This window comes from Lepisosteus platostomus, chromosome 5, assembly GCF_059453375.1.
Source record: "Lepisosteus platostomus isolate fLepPlt1 chromosome 5, fLepPlt1.hap1, whole genome shotgun sequence".
In the NCBI taxonomy this organism is placed as follows: domain Eukaryota; kingdom Metazoa; phylum Chordata; class Actinopteri; order Semionotiformes; family Lepisosteidae; genus Lepisosteus; species Lepisosteus platostomus.
In genome coordinates, this window is record NC_142615.1 from 35,061,223 (window position 1) to 35,078,213 (window position 16,991).

At 41.2% G+C, this 16,991-nt stretch overlaps 1 non-coding gene across 1 annotated transcript; it reads left to right on the plus strand.

The window, feature by feature from the left end:
- The first annotated feature begins 16,351 nt into the window (after positions 1-16,351).
- trnaa-ugc (transfer RNA alanine (anticodon UGC)) lies at positions 16,352-16,423 on the plus strand. Its single transcript has one exon. It is a non-coding gene; the product is annotated as a tRNA-Ala (tRNA).
- The last annotated feature ends 568 nt before the right edge of the window (positions 16,424-16,991 follow it).

A 16,991-nucleotide genomic window follows, 5' to 3' on the forward strand; every position in this document is an offset into this window, starting at 1 on the left:
TTAAAAAAAAGAAAATAATGCTTTTTTCTTACCAGCCTGCGATATACAAGGCAAGATTTGTATTTCATCTTTAACAAGCTGTATGAATTTCATGAAAAGTAAGTTGTTCCAGAAAGAAAATGAAAACTTGCGTTAAACAAAATCAAGCTGTACGTAATCATCCATAGTGATACATTTTGTAAGACAAGACAGGAAGAAAAGCACTGCTGGGATTTAAGCATCTCCTGTTTAAGAGGAAAGCATGCTAACCAAATCAGCCAAAGTGCCCTCAGTGTATCAACACCATGTCTGAGTCAGTGATTGCAGCTGACTGTCACTGGAGGACAGTTCATCGTGAACAAGTCAGCCTGCATAATGAGGGGGAAGAGACTGACTTCTGTGATGCAGTATCGACAGATACTAACCTTCTGTCCAACTGTTCTCTGCTGCATTCTGGAGTAGCAGGTAAATATTGGTTTCCATGCGTGTGTAGGGGTTTTGTGTGCCAAGATCACTTTTGAGGCAGTGCACATGATAGTGTACCGGCAAGTACAGTACATTCAATATTGGCTGTGGTGGTGAGCTGCTTTTGTCTGTGAAACTTTTAATTCTTCACGCCGAATCGTTGGCAGGGGTAAAGCTTATTAAATCTTTGAACATAGCGGTCCATCGGAAGTACTTTGTTCGTGATCAAAAGAGATCAGAGGATTAACTTCATGAATTCACATAGCATACCTTACAGGAAAGATTTAAAAGGGGAATTGATTGTGCTACCTGATGTTGTTCCTGTGGTTTCTTTGGATACAAAGGTGAATGTTCTTTGACGTTCTGCTAGAGTATCCACTGGGTGGGTTTTATCGATTAGCTCAGATAGGTCATCAGTGCTCCGTCTCCGGAAAATAATCAGCACTGTTTTTTCCTGTGCTGTCTTTTAAAACATAAGATCACGAGTTTACAGATTTCTCCAAATAACAACTATACATTTTAACCCAGCGGTTAGCATTCCTTCAATCCAATAGTTTTACTCTAGGTTAAAAGCAGCGCAATATACAGAGAGATGATATTCAAATATTTCAACGTTCTGTTGGATTACCTGTATGGAGATATCGCTCAGAATTCCTAATATGATTTTGAGTTCAGTTTTGCTTTACTACTTTCAGAGTCTTATATTGACCTTGCTGAAGCAGAGAAGTGACATAATCACAAATAGTCTTATTAATATTTCAGTTAAATCTTTTTTCTGTAGTAACATCAGTTGATATTAATATTAGTCCTGATTTATAATTTTTTGTCATGGTTGATCTTAAATAATTTTGTAATTAGTTTCAGTTTTGAAAAATCATGCAGAGAAGCTACCAAAACTGGTATAGTTCATATAATGATTAATGCAACAGCAGTATTCTGGGTGGGAAAACAAAGAGTATTTCTTGGTATGAATCCCAACGCTTCATAAGCGGCGTTCGAGGACTTCTCACTTCAGATAAAGCTGTCAATAAATCATAGATATTTAATCAATATCAGCAGTGTTATCGCTACCGAACGCTAAATATAGATCCTGGCAATACTTCGTGAGATCTTCGTAAGAAAATCCAAAATACAACAGAAGCAATCAAAGGTATATGTTTCTTTTGGATCGAGAAGAGGATAATTATGAGACTCAAAACATTCCTGTCTTTTCTTTTTTTGAGGACAAATGGATTATTGAGGTGGAAAGATGGGTTCATAACCAATCATCTGCTATTGCTGCTGTTTCTTTGATAGTTTCTTCAAATCCTTCAACTGATCATCGATATCGAGGAATAATATTATACAAATTGTGATTTTCTGTTAATTGCCAATTTTATCGTAGTTACATCTTCGTTTACAGATGTAAGACAAAAGTACAATATGCTTAACAACATTTATGGTTATATCTATATTAAAATGAAGGTAAATATACCAAGATATTATAATACAATTTTAAAGCCCTAACCTAATAATGCTTGTGAAGTTTTCCAATAAATCCGAACTGTAATTTTGAAATATTATTGCTGAGAATGCAAAGAGAGTACAAATATCTAATTCAATGAGTGAAAATACAAAAGTAGTTCACTAAACTGAGTTTCTTCCCTGAAATGATTTGCTTGCGAAACACTGAGCAGCTTTGAACGGATCGCGGGAATCAAATATACAGATGGGTTCAGAGTGTGCTTTCCAACTTTTGAGTAACATTTTTCTTTGATAGGGCGGAGTTGTCTTCACAATCTGGGTTAAATAAAAAGGAGTGACGTCAATACAAAACAGCTTTCCTTCTTGGGGAACAATGGTTGTGTTCCATATTTCTAACTATTTTGGTTCCAAGATCTAAATTTAGTGAGATAAAAAAAGCCAGCTGGCTAAATGGTCTTTCAAATAATTGCCCGTGCAGGGATCAAACCCCACCTGCTATTACGAGTAGCGTAAGGCTCTGCAACATGCAGATGAGGAACTAATCTCTGCTTCTTCATTATATACACAGTGAGCTATATTTGGGAGCCTACTGCCCCCTACGGGCTCTGTATTTCATTGCGGTACAAGACTGGTCGTGGAGACTTCTCGGTCTCGGTGAAAGTGATACACTCCGAAAAATTTCCGGACATTCATTTGTTTTTAAAGGAAAATCACCAACAGCGGCCGAGATCTATTGGAGTTTTTTTTTTCATTCTATACTGCGATTTCTGAAGGTTACCCTGTGAAAATATGAGTTTTGACGAGAAGGGATGGACATATATGGTCAGCAGGCTTGGGGAATTGGACCTTATGGTGAAGGGTGAGGGCTCAGCAGCAGCAGAACCTGATCAGTATAGGTTGACTCCGATATTTACCTAGTATCCGTATACTAAGATGTTTTGGTAACGAGGAAGGAGGGACAAAGCAAATTGGCAGAATGTGTGCTATTTTGTTGACTATAAATCCCCACATGCTGTGTTCAGAGGGTCATTATTAAAAAAAAAACGTAACAGTAAAATCTCTTGTACTTCACGATTATGAGTGGCTGTTACATTGTGTTTCACACCTCAGTGTCAGAATTGTGAGACGATTTTGTAATCAGCAGAAATTGCATTCACCTTTTCCCAATGCATTCTCACATGCAATTTTCTCACATGCCATGTTCAGAGGGTCATATTTTTAAAATGGTACCGTAAAATGTCCTGAAGTTCAGGATTGTGACAGTCTGTTATATTGTGTCTCACACCTTGATATCAGAAATATGAGACGATTTTAAAATCAGGAGGGAGGGCCCTAGCAATATAGCAAACATTGCATTTACCATTTGACAATGTATTCTCTCATGCCATGTTCAGAGGGTTGTATTTAAAAAACGGTACAGTAAAATGTCCTGAAGTTCAGGATTTTGATAGTCTTTTCCATTGTCTCTCACACATCTGTGTCAGAATTTTTAGACATTTTTATAACCAGGAGGTAGGTTCACAGCAATAAGCAGAAAGTGTGATCACGCCCTGCTCATCCTCAGTTAACCATATATTCTCATATGCCATGTTCTAAATGTCCCATTTAAAACTGCTATATTAAAATTTCTTGCAAAATGCATTTCTTGCAAAAGTATGAGACTTTTTATGATCAGAAGGCAAGGTCGTGGAAAATATCCAGAAAGTGCCAGTGAACTCATGTTTTGCCTTTGTCTTATTTACTCGTTGTATAACATGCCAGATTGTTTTATTGTGAGTTGTGTTTCTGAAATGTGTTTCATACAAAAATGCAATTTGGACAGTCTCTACTTACATATTCCCCTTTACTGAGGATATGTACAGTAATACATCCGGATAAGTATTTTTAAAAATGACTGTAGAGAGCCATCTACAGGCGAAAGACGACATAACATCACAGCAGCTGCATTTAAGATGGAACAAAAAACGCGAAGAAGCTGGAGAATAAGAAGCCAACTTCAGCCTCATTAATGCAATAGCATTAGGTTAGGTGAGGTAAAAAATAAAAGCAAATTTTATGCTTCAAATTAAATACATTTTATTTATTATGAATGTGCCTGAAATTTTTCAGTACTTTAGAGGGTTCTGCCATTTTAGATGTTATGCTGTTCCTGTCTGATTTGTCAAATGTGTCATTTAAATCTCCCGTCATTTCTATATCAGTCTGAAGGCCTTGAAGTAAAGATTGCAATTCATCCAAAAATACAATTCATCCAAAAAAAGTTTCCCACTGGTGATAAATATAAGGAAATGAATGTACATTTTCCCCCAAAATCAACAAATTTAAAATCAAATACCTCCCTCATCTGCAGGTGGAGAGAATAATGTCAGAATAAATACAGGTTTAAAAGTCAGGAGCATTGATAGTGCTATTTTAAAATGACACTAAAATGCTCACAATATATTAAAAAGCTCTGTAAAATAAAAAAAAAATTAAAACAAGGTAAAAAGAAATAATACACAGTTATAAAGCTCAGGAATTATCAATGGGAAGTTACAATGGGCTGATATGATTTAAAAAATAAAATGTTTGAAAAAAAATCCACTTACAATATGCTAAAAATGGCAAGAATACTTAAAACAGGTGTCTAAAATTAAAAAAAAAATAAAACAAGTTAAAAATAAATACTAAATGGGTTTAAAATTCAGGAATGTGATTGGTCAGATGCTTATGATGAGTGTTGCTGGTGTTTCGTGTGATTTACCTAAATGAAAAAATATTCAATTTAAAAACGGCAAGAGCTCATATGAAAAAAAAGTTTTTAAGTATCTTTGTTGTAACAGCTGCGCCAGAACTAGTGTATTCATATACATCAGAAAAGCAGCTGAACTTGACTGGTTTATATTCAGTTATATGCATTGGGGACGAAAAGGAGACTTACATGGATTTTATTAGTTTTTAGGAATCAGAAAATTTATTTTTATATGTTTATGCCTACGAGCAGAAATAACTTCCTGCTTTCAGCGCTTTTATTGTTTCTGCTTGTAACCTCGAACAGAGAAACCCAGTACTGACTCACAGAAACGCCCCGGAGTTTCTGTGTTTCTGGGATTTAAGAGGGAAGTACTGTATGAAGACAGTAAAGGGAGTTTTGATGAAGGCAGTTTGATGAGTCTGGAGGGAGGAGACGCACATTCTGCACGGGGAGCGCAGAACAACGAGTTTCACCTGCAGCTCGCCGAGTTCTGTCCTATATAACCGCTGAGCCTGGGACACACTGAGTCCCTAACCAATGTTCGAGATGTAAAGGGTTGAACCCAGAAGTCGAGAGTGGAGTTTTTGTATAAGTGTAAGATTAAGGGAATAGGGTTTTGGTGGGTTTGGTGCACAGATGAGGTTTCGGTTTAGGTTTAGTTTGCTTTTGACACATTTGTAACGGCCATGGCGGCCTGTAGAGTCGGCATGCGCCGTTACTTTTGCTCATGTTTGGTGTATAAGGGTGGTGAGGGTTCGGCTCACTCGGGTGATATTTCACGGTTGGACTTTTCAAGGAAGGTGTTACAGAAAGGATTAAGGCATTAGATGTCAAATGCTTAATCACTTTGCTGAAGGGGATTGGTTTTGACATTAGTTTCAATCGGCGAAGTTACTGGAAGAATTTTGGATGAAAATAGAGGAGAAAAAAAGATGTGGGCCTGATTAGAATGTTTGAATGGCAGAAGCTGATGGATCTTTCTAATGTGGTGTGAGCCTGGTCAGTACCTGGATGGGAGACCTCCTGGGAAAAACCAAGGTTGCTGCTGGAAGAGGTGTTAGTGGGGCCAGCAGGGGGCGCTCACCCTGTGGTCTGTGTGGGTCCTGATGCCCCAGTATAGTGATGGGGACACTAAACTGTAAACAGGCGCCCTCCTTCGGATGAGATGTAAAACCGAGGTCCTGACTCTCTGTGGTCGTTAAAAATCCCAGGGCGTTTCTTGAAAAGAGTAGGGGTGTAACCCTGGCATCCTGACCAAATTTCCCATTGGCCCTTACCAATCATGGGCTCCTAATAATCCCCCTCTATGAATTGGCTACATTACTCTGCTCTCCTCCCCACTGATAGCTGATGTGTGGTAAGCGTTCTGGCGCACTATGGCTGCCGTCGCATCATCCTGGAGGATGCTGCACATTGGTGGTGGTGGAGGGGAGTCCCCATTACCTGTAAAGCGCTTTGAGTGGAGTGTCCAGAAAAGCGCTATATAAGTGTAAGCAATTATTATTAATTAATAGGACTGTGATTGTTCGCATGTTTAATGAGATGGTGATGAAGGAAGATGTTGTGACATGGTTGTCTAAGTATTGTTTAGTGAAAGGGGAGCTTCAGAAAGTCTTGGATGATGATGGCATCTGGAACTGTGCATGGAGAGTACCTGTTTCATTGCATGAAGACAAAAAATAGTTATGGTGGATTTAAACACATTCCTTCTTTGATTGAATTAGGTGAAAATAGAGGCCTTGTGTTCTACCAAGGGCAGCCAAAACCGTGCAGGAGATGTGGGGAGATGGGTCACTTTGTGGATGCCTGTACAAAGGTGGTGTGTGGTAAGTGCAAGGAAATTGGACATGCATATACTAAATGTACAAGCGTGAGGAAATGTAATCTCTGTGAGTGTGAAGGTCATGTGTTTAAAGACTGTCCAGATTCCTTTGCAAATAGAACAAAACTGGGAAGACGAATGCTCTTCCAATAGCCTGCCACCTGTGGAGACTGAAAGTGCTCAAATGAAATGTACAGAACAGAGGGTGCAGTCTAAAAGAGACATTGGATTTAGAAAATGATTTAACTCCGAGCAGAAGAGTGAGGGAAGATCATTTTCCGAGTCCTCAGGTAGGTTCTCCCATGGGTTTAGATGTCTCCAATATATTTGATCTTACTGACCAAGCTTTAGAACCAGAGACTCAAGGAGGGCAGGTGGAGAAATATCCTATGGATTGTGGGGGTGGTGGAGGAGGACACAATTAAAGCAAAAGGGGGGGCTGTTGGGTAGGTGTCACCTACTGAATGATTGTAGCCAGAGCTTTTAGTCTCCCCTGGTCCTACTTTAAGTATGGTTCTTAATATTGTGTCCATAAATGTGAGAAGCATTCGCTCCAAATTAAGGGCAAGGACTATACTATAATTTGTGAGGAAGGTAAATGCTGATATTGTGTTGATACAGGAGTGTGGGTTACCCTTTAAAAACTGCCATAAGGATATGGAAGAACTGTGGACATTGGGCCCATCAATCTGGAGTGGGTCCAAAGAAAATAAATCTGATGGTATAGCTGTTCTAATTTAAAATAAGATGGTAGAGGTACGTCAGCACCTTGTAGTGAAACCAGGGAGAGCACTGGTGGTGTATCTGGATTTCATGAATGTCTAATTTAAACTCTTAAATATATATTGTCTGAGTTGCTCACATGACAGATATGTCCTAATTCAGGAACTGAGTATATTGATTGGGATGGGAACCAGTGGTTTTAGCTGGGGATTTTAATTCTCTTTTAGAAAGAGAAGGCAGAATGAGGGGCGAGAGACGGGTCCAATTTGATAAATCATCAATATAATTGCAAACAATATGTAAAGATTTTAAACTGAAAGATGGCTTCAAACTTCATAGTCAGGGGAGGGCAGGTTTCACATGGGACTAGTCTAATGGGACCCGAGCCTCACGCATTTTGTTTTGATACTTGTTTGACTGTTTAGGATTAATGTTTTGGTGGCAGATCAATTAGAGGACAACAACCAAAAACACTGGTCCTCACACTGAACGCATTCTCCTTCTATAATCTTTTTTACCAATAGGTGAGTGGAGTTGCCATGGGCACCAGAATGGGACCCAGCTATGCCAACATTTTTGTCGGCTGGGTAGAAGAACGCTTCTTCGCTTCCTACACTGGCTATGTCCCTGACCTCTACAAGCGATATATTGATGACTGCGTCGGTGCCGCCACATGCTCCAACGATCAGCTTGAATTCTTCCTGCACCATTTCACCAACTTCCACCCGTCCCTCAAATATACGGTTAACATATCTTCCACCACTCTTCCGTTTCTAGACATCCATTTGTCTATCAACTACCCCCGACTGTCCACTTCAGTTTATTACAAACCCACGGATTCACACAGCTACCTCCTGTACAGCTCATTTCACCCCAACCACACTAAAAACTCTCTTCCTTTTTCACAGTTCCTTAGGTTACGACGATTATGCAGCGACGACATCGACTTCGAAAACCAAGCCCTCGAAATGTACTCATTTTTCATCAACAGAGGATACCCCAGCAGTGTGATTGACAGGGCCCTTGCCCGAGCCAAAAACACCCCCCAGACCATCAACCCGATCAGGAACTCCCGCCGTAACAACCGCATTCCTTTGGTGCTTCCTTACCACCCTAACACACTTCCTATCCCCAGGACCATAAACCAGAACTTTTCCATCCTACAGGATGATCCCTCCATTGGGGCCCTCTTTTCTGATCGCCCTATCATCTCATATCGCCGACCACCTAATCTGCGTAACCTCCTTGTTCACAGCTCCCTTGACCGCCCTCAGCAACCATCCACACCAGGCACTTTCCCTTGCAACAGAGCTCGCTGTATCACCTGTAAGTACACAGCCACCACCACACTCATTCAAGGTCCCTCAGGACAATTCCAGATCACCCAGACAGCATCTTGTACCTCCAGCAACCTTATTTACTGTATCTCTTGCAGTAAATGCCCAGCCATCTACATTGGGGAAACAGGAAGGAGACTCGGAGACCGCTTCAGAGAACACGTCAGGGCTGTGAAGATTAAAGATCTCTCCAAGCCCATTGTTTCTCATTTCACCTCTGACAGCCACGACCACTCCAATCTCTCCGTCGGACGGTTTTCCGAACTCATACATAAGAAAGACCACCGAAACTAAAATTATTCTGCAGCTAGGATCACACATTCTCCCTTCCCTTAACGACAGATTACTGTTCTTTTAAATTTTCTCCATTCATTGGAAGTTTCATTTCACACCTCTCTGCACCCATTCTGACTTCACACCTCTTGATTGGCCTCTCTTTCTGTCCCCTGCTCCCGCCTCTCACTCCTCCTCCCTCTCAACCTTTGTTCTCCAGCTACTTTACCTTTGCCTACTGCCCTGTCTCTCTCCCACCTGAAGAAGGCTCCACGGCCGAAACGTTGTGTTCTCTTTCTTCTTTTTTTCAGCATGGAATAAACTTATTACTTGTTCCTTTGCAGCCTACGCATGCTGACGCAGCTATCCACTAGAAAAGAAGTATGTGTTTCTTTAAAAAAAATACCCCCAAATTGTTTTAGTTTTTTTAAAAGTCAACATATCTGGGTTGTATTTGCAAGATTTTTAAAAATTGCAAAGTTTGTGTGGGTGTGATTGTAAAAAATCAAATCATAACTGAAGAAGTCTCCATGGTCAAAACATTGCGTTTTCTTCTTCTCTTTTCAGCATGGAATAAACCTATTACTTGTTCCTTGGAGAATACCATGTGCCAATAAGATATGATCACTGTATTGACCATATACAATTTCTTGCACTACGAATTCCTATTTTGCATACCCCAGCTTGCTCTCCTTGAGATACACATACAGGGAGAGTAGCTGGGGGTCAGAGCGCAGTGTCAGCCATTTATACGGCACCCCTGGAGCAGTTGGGGTTAAGGGCCTTGTTCAGGAGCCCAATGGAGTAGGATTCCTCTGCCGACCGTGGGATGTAAACCAGCAACCTTCCAGCCACAGGTGCAGATCCTTAGCCACAGAGCCACCGCTCTGCCAAATGTGCCAATTCTTTAGAAAGAGGTCCAAAAGAATGCAAATTTACTTTTTTTTAAAATAGCTGTTGTACAGAAATCAGTGGCTATTGAAGAGTACATACAAGCGAAGAGACAAGTTAATAAACTTGGAATGACTACTTACAGCTCAAGAAAGACCGAAGATATTGTTACCGGTTGTTAAGGAACAAGTAATAGGTTTATTCCATGCTGAAAAAAAGAAGAGAGAAAACAATGTTTCGGCCGTGGAGCATTCTTCAGGTGTGAGAGAGAGAAGGCAGTAGGCAAAGGTAATGTAGTGGGAGAACAAAGGCTGGGAGGGAGGAGGGGTGAGACGTGGGAGCAGGGGACAGAAAGAGAGGCCAATCAAGAGGTGTGAAGTCAGAATAGGTGTTGAGAGGTGTGAAATGAAACTTCCAATGAATGGAGAAAAACTTAGTAGAATAGTAGTCTGTCGTTTAGAGAAGGGGGAAGGTATGATCCTAACTGCAGGATAAGTTTGGTTTCAGTAGTCTTACTAATGTATGAGTTCAGAAAACCATCTTTGAGAACACAGACGTAGAGATTAGAGTGGTCATGGCCATCAGAGGTGAAATGAGAAACAATGGTTTTTGGAGAGATCTTTAACCTTCACAGCCCTGACATGTTCTCTGAAGCGGTCTCCAAGTCTCCTTCCTGTTTCTCCAATATAGAGAGAAACTGGGCATTTACTGCAAGAGATACAGTAAATAAGGTTGCTGGAGGTACAAGATGCCATCTGGGTGATCCAGAATTGTCCTGAGGGGCCTTGAATGAGTGTGGTGTTGGATGTGTACTTGCAGGCGATACAGCGAGCTCTGTTGCAGGGGAAAGGACCTGGTGTGGATAGTTGCTGAGAGCGGTCAAGGGAGCTGTGAACATGAAGGTTGCGCGGATTAGGTGATTGGCGATATGAGATGATGGGGCGGTCAGAAAAGAGGGCCCCAATGGAGGGATCATCCTGTAGGATGGAAAAGTTGTCGTTAACAGTCCTGGGGATAGGAAGTGTGTTAGGGAAGCACCAAAGTAATGTAGTTGTTACGGTGGGAGTTCCTGATTGAGTTGATGGTCCGAGGGGTGTTTTTGGCTCGGGCAAGGGCCCTGTCAATAACACTGCTGGGGTATCCTCTGTTGATGAAAAAGGAGTACATTTTGAGGGTTTGGTTCTGTAAGTCGATGTCGTCACTGCATATTTGTTGTAGCCGAAGGAACTGTGAAAAAGGGAGATAATTTTTAGTATGTTTGGGGTGAAATGAGCTATACAAGAGATAGCTGTGTGAATCCGTGGGTTTGTAATAAACAGAAGTGGAGTCTGGGGTAGTTGATGGAGAAGTTGATGTTGAGAAACGGAAGAGTAGTGGAAGATATGTTAACTATATATTTGAGGGACAGGTGGAAGTTGGGTCCCATTCTGGTGCCCATGGCAACTCCACTGACCTGTTGGTAAAAAAGATTATTGAAAGAGAATGCGTTCAGTGTGAGGACCAATTCTGCAAAGCGTACCAGGGTGTGGGTGGGTGGACCAAGCACTGTGCATTTGTCCAGCGTGTGCTTGAGGGCTGTAAGGCCGTCATTATGGGGAATGACGGTGTACAGAGATGTGATGTCCATGGTAAAAATGTGGCATTCGGTACCCTGAAATTGGAAATCATTGAAAAGTTGGAGCGCGTGGTTGGTGTCTTTGATGTATGAGGGAAGATCTTCAACCAGCGGTCTCATGAGGCTGAGATGTAAGTAGTAGGACAGTTACATGCTGATACGATGGGGCATCCAGGGGTGTCCGGTTTGTGGATTTTGGGGAGGAGGTAAAATTGAGATACCTGTGGGTGTTCCATGATGAGCCGGTTCGCCTCCTGGGGTAGCTTGTTACTGCTGATGAGAAGGGAAATGGTGGATACCACTTCCTTTTGGTAGTCAGTGGTAGGGTCCTGTTGGAGAGGGAGGTAGGCAGAAGTGTCAGTTAGTTGTCTAGAGGCTTCAAAGATATATAGATCCTTACGCCACACCACAACAGCACCTCCTTTGTCCGCTGGTTTGATGACGATAACATCCCTGTTGCGGAGAGACTGGAGCGCCTGATTTTCTCCTTGGGTGAGGTTAGACCTATGTTTACTGGGTATAGAGAGTGCCATGGGAGCTTGATTAGTGCATTGGTTGATGAAATAATCAACTGGTGGAAAACGGCCAGAGGAGGGAGTCCATTTGGGATTAATGTTGTTAATGACATCAATAACCGGGTTGTCATCAGCTGCCTGTGAAGAGGAATTGTCGGCAAAATGTGCTCTGAGACGGATCCTGCGGTAAAAGCGGTTAAGGTCGACATTGGTCTGGAGGATGTCCAGCTTCCTGGGAACTGGTACAAAACTCAGCCCTTTGCTGAGGAGGGATCGCTCATCCTGTGAAAGGGAAAGGTCAGAAGGTATGGTGACAACAAGGTTAGGGTTGGTGAGGGTGTCCTGGGTGTTGATGGTTTTCTTCTGTAGAAGATGACTGAGTTTTTTGTCCTTCTCTGTAGTGAGAAACTGGTAGAGTTTAGAGTTGAGAGATCTAATGAGGTTAGTTATGAAGGGAAGATGATGTGGAGCTGTCAGCCGTAGAAATTCCTTAGCCTCTTTGATGTTGTTATCGGAAAGGATAATCTGTTTTACTTCTTTTGTCATACTTCTTTTCTAGTTTTTTTATGTGGCTTTGACTGTCAGAAATCCTCAGTGAAAAGGTATGCAGATCCTATGCAGATGCAGGAGCAAGTAGTTATTGAGACAGGCGAACAATCCAGAACGTCAGGCAAGATTGTTAGGTGAAAGGTAGATCGAAATACTTGAAGTACAGAGAGAAGCAAACAATTCAAAACAGAAGGTAAGGTCCAAGGTCGAGAGGCAAAAGGGAGTTCAGTAACCAGTAAGCGAGATTCAGAGTAAACGCGAGGTAGAGCTCTCAAAGAGAAGACTCAATACCGAGTAGCGGGAAGCGCGTTTGAATGGTTAAAACAATGCTGCTTGCCGCACAGTAGAGCATGTGCTGGTGGATTAACACATGTTATTATTAACCCACTGCTGGTACTGGTTAGTTCTTTTGTGAGTTGATCTCCCCGGTCTGGTGGTTGTGACATTGACAGAATGCTGTTTTGTGATTGATGCTATATCAAAATATAGGGTCCCTCAAAAATTAAACACAGAAATAAAAATATTTAATGGACTTGTACATCTGTTGCACTCCTACACTATTAACATCCAGTGGGTGTTGAATTTCAATTATGTTTCCACTTCATTCAGATGTGTTCCCTATTTTTCAGATTGTTGGCAATGCCACATGTTAAAGGAGGACAGAGGAGTAGGATGCCAGACCTGTGGTCAAGGGCTGGTGGAGTAGGAAGTGAGATCAAAGAATTTCTGAAGTTTTCTAAGATAGAAAAAAAAATTAGGTGGCATGACAATATGTGGTCAACACTGTCAAACAGAGTCCTTGGAGAGGATTACTCCAGCAACAGGAAATGGTTATCAGTGATTTGGCATGAAGATAGAAAAAAAGTAAGAATCCAAGTGCTTAGGGCGCAGAAGGAGGTGAGTATTGGTAAGGATTCAAAACCAGATGACAGTACACAATCTATAGTCCATATTTCAAGTCAAAGTGAGGGACATAGTTTGGAAGGCAACACAGAGCTCAGAAGTTCATCAGGAGATACAGAAGATGCATGGGCTGCACACGGCTGCACAGACAGTGATGACATGTTTGAAGGAGAAAAAATCTGTGTAGAATCAGAAAAAAAGCCTGAAGAGCACAGTGAATATTCCCAGGGGGAAAGCTTACCTGGGACATCACCTCAGGATAAAAAGGGATTAAGAAAGATTATGTCTGTGCCTAAAACTTTCCAAGTATGTCTGAAGGCTGAACAATGGAGAATAATACCACCTTTAAAAGGTACATCTAAACTAAGATGATCATGGACCCATATCTTATATAGAGAGTTCAGGAAGATAAATCCTTGCTGCCCAATGGCCTTCAAATACCAATACATCAGGAAAGAGAACAGTAGAAAAAAAACTTTTTTATAATTATAGCAGTCTGTACTTTCAGTTCCTACCTTCAGTACCTTCAGTTCAGTACTTTCAGTTCCTGTAGTGTAAAATACACAATGACAACAAGACACAAACCAATGGGCAATGATGACATCACAATTGATGTTGTACGAGTAGGGCAAATACAACACAGTGAAAGGGAAACACAATTTCGACAGGCACGTCAGCCTTATCGTTGAAAGATTGCCCGTGCCCTCACAAAAGGAATCAGCAATGTGTACTACAGGCAGCTGAACAGAACTCCGCCTGCTGAAATTGCAGCAGCCAATTTATCTAGGGCTCACAAGCAAGTATTAAACTCGCTCGGCAAGTTCTGCATTTCATTTATTCTGCGGAAACATCGTATCGGAATGAACTGCCCGAGATAAAAGAGTAATTGCGGCTTCAGGTTGTTTTTACAGAGCATTGCGTTGTTCTGTTCATGCTGACTACATGCTTAAAAGTAGTCATTTACTGCAAGCGTTGCTTTTCCAGGTTTTTCTGAAATTCCTCGCATGTGAGCCAGCACTAAAATATTTCATTCCCGTCGCTGAATACATCGTGGAAACGGTATTTGCAACAGAATGCTGTCACACATGAAACCTCTTTGTTATTCGGTTCTGAAGTTTGAAAATGAAAATAAAACGGGGGTCACTTCATAGGCTTGAAAGAAGTCCAAGCAGCATAAAAACCCATGAATTCTCACAAATTGCATTGTGCAATACTAATCACTGGCAACAGTTATGTTCTCTGACTATTGAGACTCCCACATTGCAAGTTTTTTTTTTAAGACTTTGAAACAGGCATGGGTGGGGTTTGAAACCACAATCTTCAGTTTAGGAATCCAACGCCTTACCATCTGGCCACTGCAACTTTGAGTAAACATGGGAATAATGTTGTTCAAATTATTTTTTTTCTGAATCTGGTTTACATCGCCTGGAGGTAGCAACAACAATAAAAGGGATACTTAACAAGGAGATACGCTGTAGCAGTGTGACTCCAACAGATGCTCCTGAAGCGGCTGGAGGTTTAAGCCAGCTCCTTAGAGCGCTCGGCCGCGTTACTATCAACAGCGGCTCTTCAGCTCTTGTTGTTTGACCTAGTGGTTTTATAATGCGTGGAAATGACCGCAACTTCGTTTTCTGAGATGCTTTCTCTCACGTGGTGAAATCTCAACCTCTTTGACATCTCTGGCTATAGTTTTTCTGTAGAGCACATCTGCTTATAGTGCCCTTGAAGGCATTTTATTTTTACAGGAAGACGCATTCCATAACAATCTCCCCTGTTTTAGAAATGCTTCATAAGGCGTGTTTGATTCAATGGACAAACAGTATACTAATTGTACAATGCAGATCTATGCGGCATTCGTATTGGATTTGAGTGGGATTCTGAAATACTTCTTGAAAAGGTATTCAGATTTTCTTGAACCTATAATAAAAACACAGACCTGAAACTCCCTAGCTTCCAATCTCTGATGTTGCTGTCCTTAAACTCGGACGTGATGTTCTGCAGACGTGCAGTGTCCCTTTACTGTCGTTGTTTTCAAAACGACCTCCGTTGTCGGGCGCAGTTAATGTGGAACTGGCCTGACTGCACAGGAAAGTACAGAATGATAAAATGTTTCTACGGCTCAAAATGTCCCTTTAGACCCTCGTCATGTCTCTTTGAGGAACAGGTAGGTAGAGAGGTTTAACAGATGCACATGATGTTTCACACGGGGTGTTACCTGTTGTAGTGTTTCAAAAGATGTGTTAGCGGACCACAGATTATCTTGAAAAGATTTGGGTTTGCACTGGCTGGGATTCAAACCTGACTCAATTATTTGGAAGGCGCCTGTACTACCAACGCACTTCTGAGAAGCACCTGCAAATTATCACAATCCTCTCTCTCACCTACAAAGTTATGGAGACACAGACGTCCAATGAAAGCTCAAGGCTCCACTCAAGGCTTTATTCACTCAAGCCTCCACTCTTTTGTTGTGATGTCATTTTAATTAATATTAGCTTTGATAAGGTGTCATTTTTGCCTCTTAAAGGTAAAGTCTGCTCCTTTCTTCCTGGTATAGAAAGAACGTGTTCCATCTTTGTTTAAAAACACCACTAAAAGTAAATTATTCAGCTCTACCGCCTGTGTGCATTGACAAGACATCTCAAAAGGACATATTAAATAAGAACACGATCCTTTCTGTTACCATTCCTGTGGTTGGGGCGTCGTTTCACCCTTTTACGTTAAATCATCAGCACTGCTGTTTTTCTATGCATAGTTTAATCAAGAGCACTTAAAAGATGCAAAAAGCTTTCAAATAAAATAGAATTGAAAGACAGTCGAGTAAGGAAGTAGAAAAAAAGCACTCCCCCATCTGGGAATCAACCACCGTCGCCCATGTAACTGGATGCAAAAATAACAGATTAATTTGTGCCCAGTCTCTTGAAGCTTCGATGCGATTATTTTTCCTTCCTTATTTTTTAATTCCTATGAATTTACTCTGTAGTAGAAGAAACGCGAAAGTGGGAAACTGCAGGCATTCTTCATGAGTGGTGTGATCAGTGAGCATATGCACATCTCTAAGTCTGTTCCATAACCTTTTTCATCGGGGATGTAGCTCAGTGGTAGAGCACATGCTTTGCATGTATGAGGTCCCGGGTTCAATCCCTGGCATCTCTGGGTGCTTTATATTACAGTACTAACATCGCAATCTTCTGTTGAGTGAGAACTCTTTGCTTGTGTTCAGAGAGAGCCAGGTTTACACAATTAAATGCAGGCACACTCAACATGCTGCAGAGTTGCGCTGCTGTTTTAAATGTACCTCTTTTAGTTCTGTTAAATCCTAAATTATTTGAACTAATAATATACTATAATAATATACAGTAAATATACTGATCCACATAAGAAGTGCTTTCGGTTTCTGATCATTTTTATTGAGCGCTGCTCTAAACTTTACATTTGCTCGGGCTAGTTTTCCCCATGAAAAAAAGACATATCCCTAACATAGAATATGGGAATATGGAATATAGAATATGGAGATCATCTCCAGCTTTGAGCTCAACTACAACAAGAAGTCATGCTAAATGAAGTATAGTAAGTAGACATCGCCAGACAACAGAACGAGAGAGTAGAAGGCAGGAATATATCTGTGTAGTTAATAAAATAGTTAAAACAATATAAAAACGTCTCTTTATTAAGACACACAACATGGCGACGAGAGATGAATGCTTGACGGACTCAAAGCGAG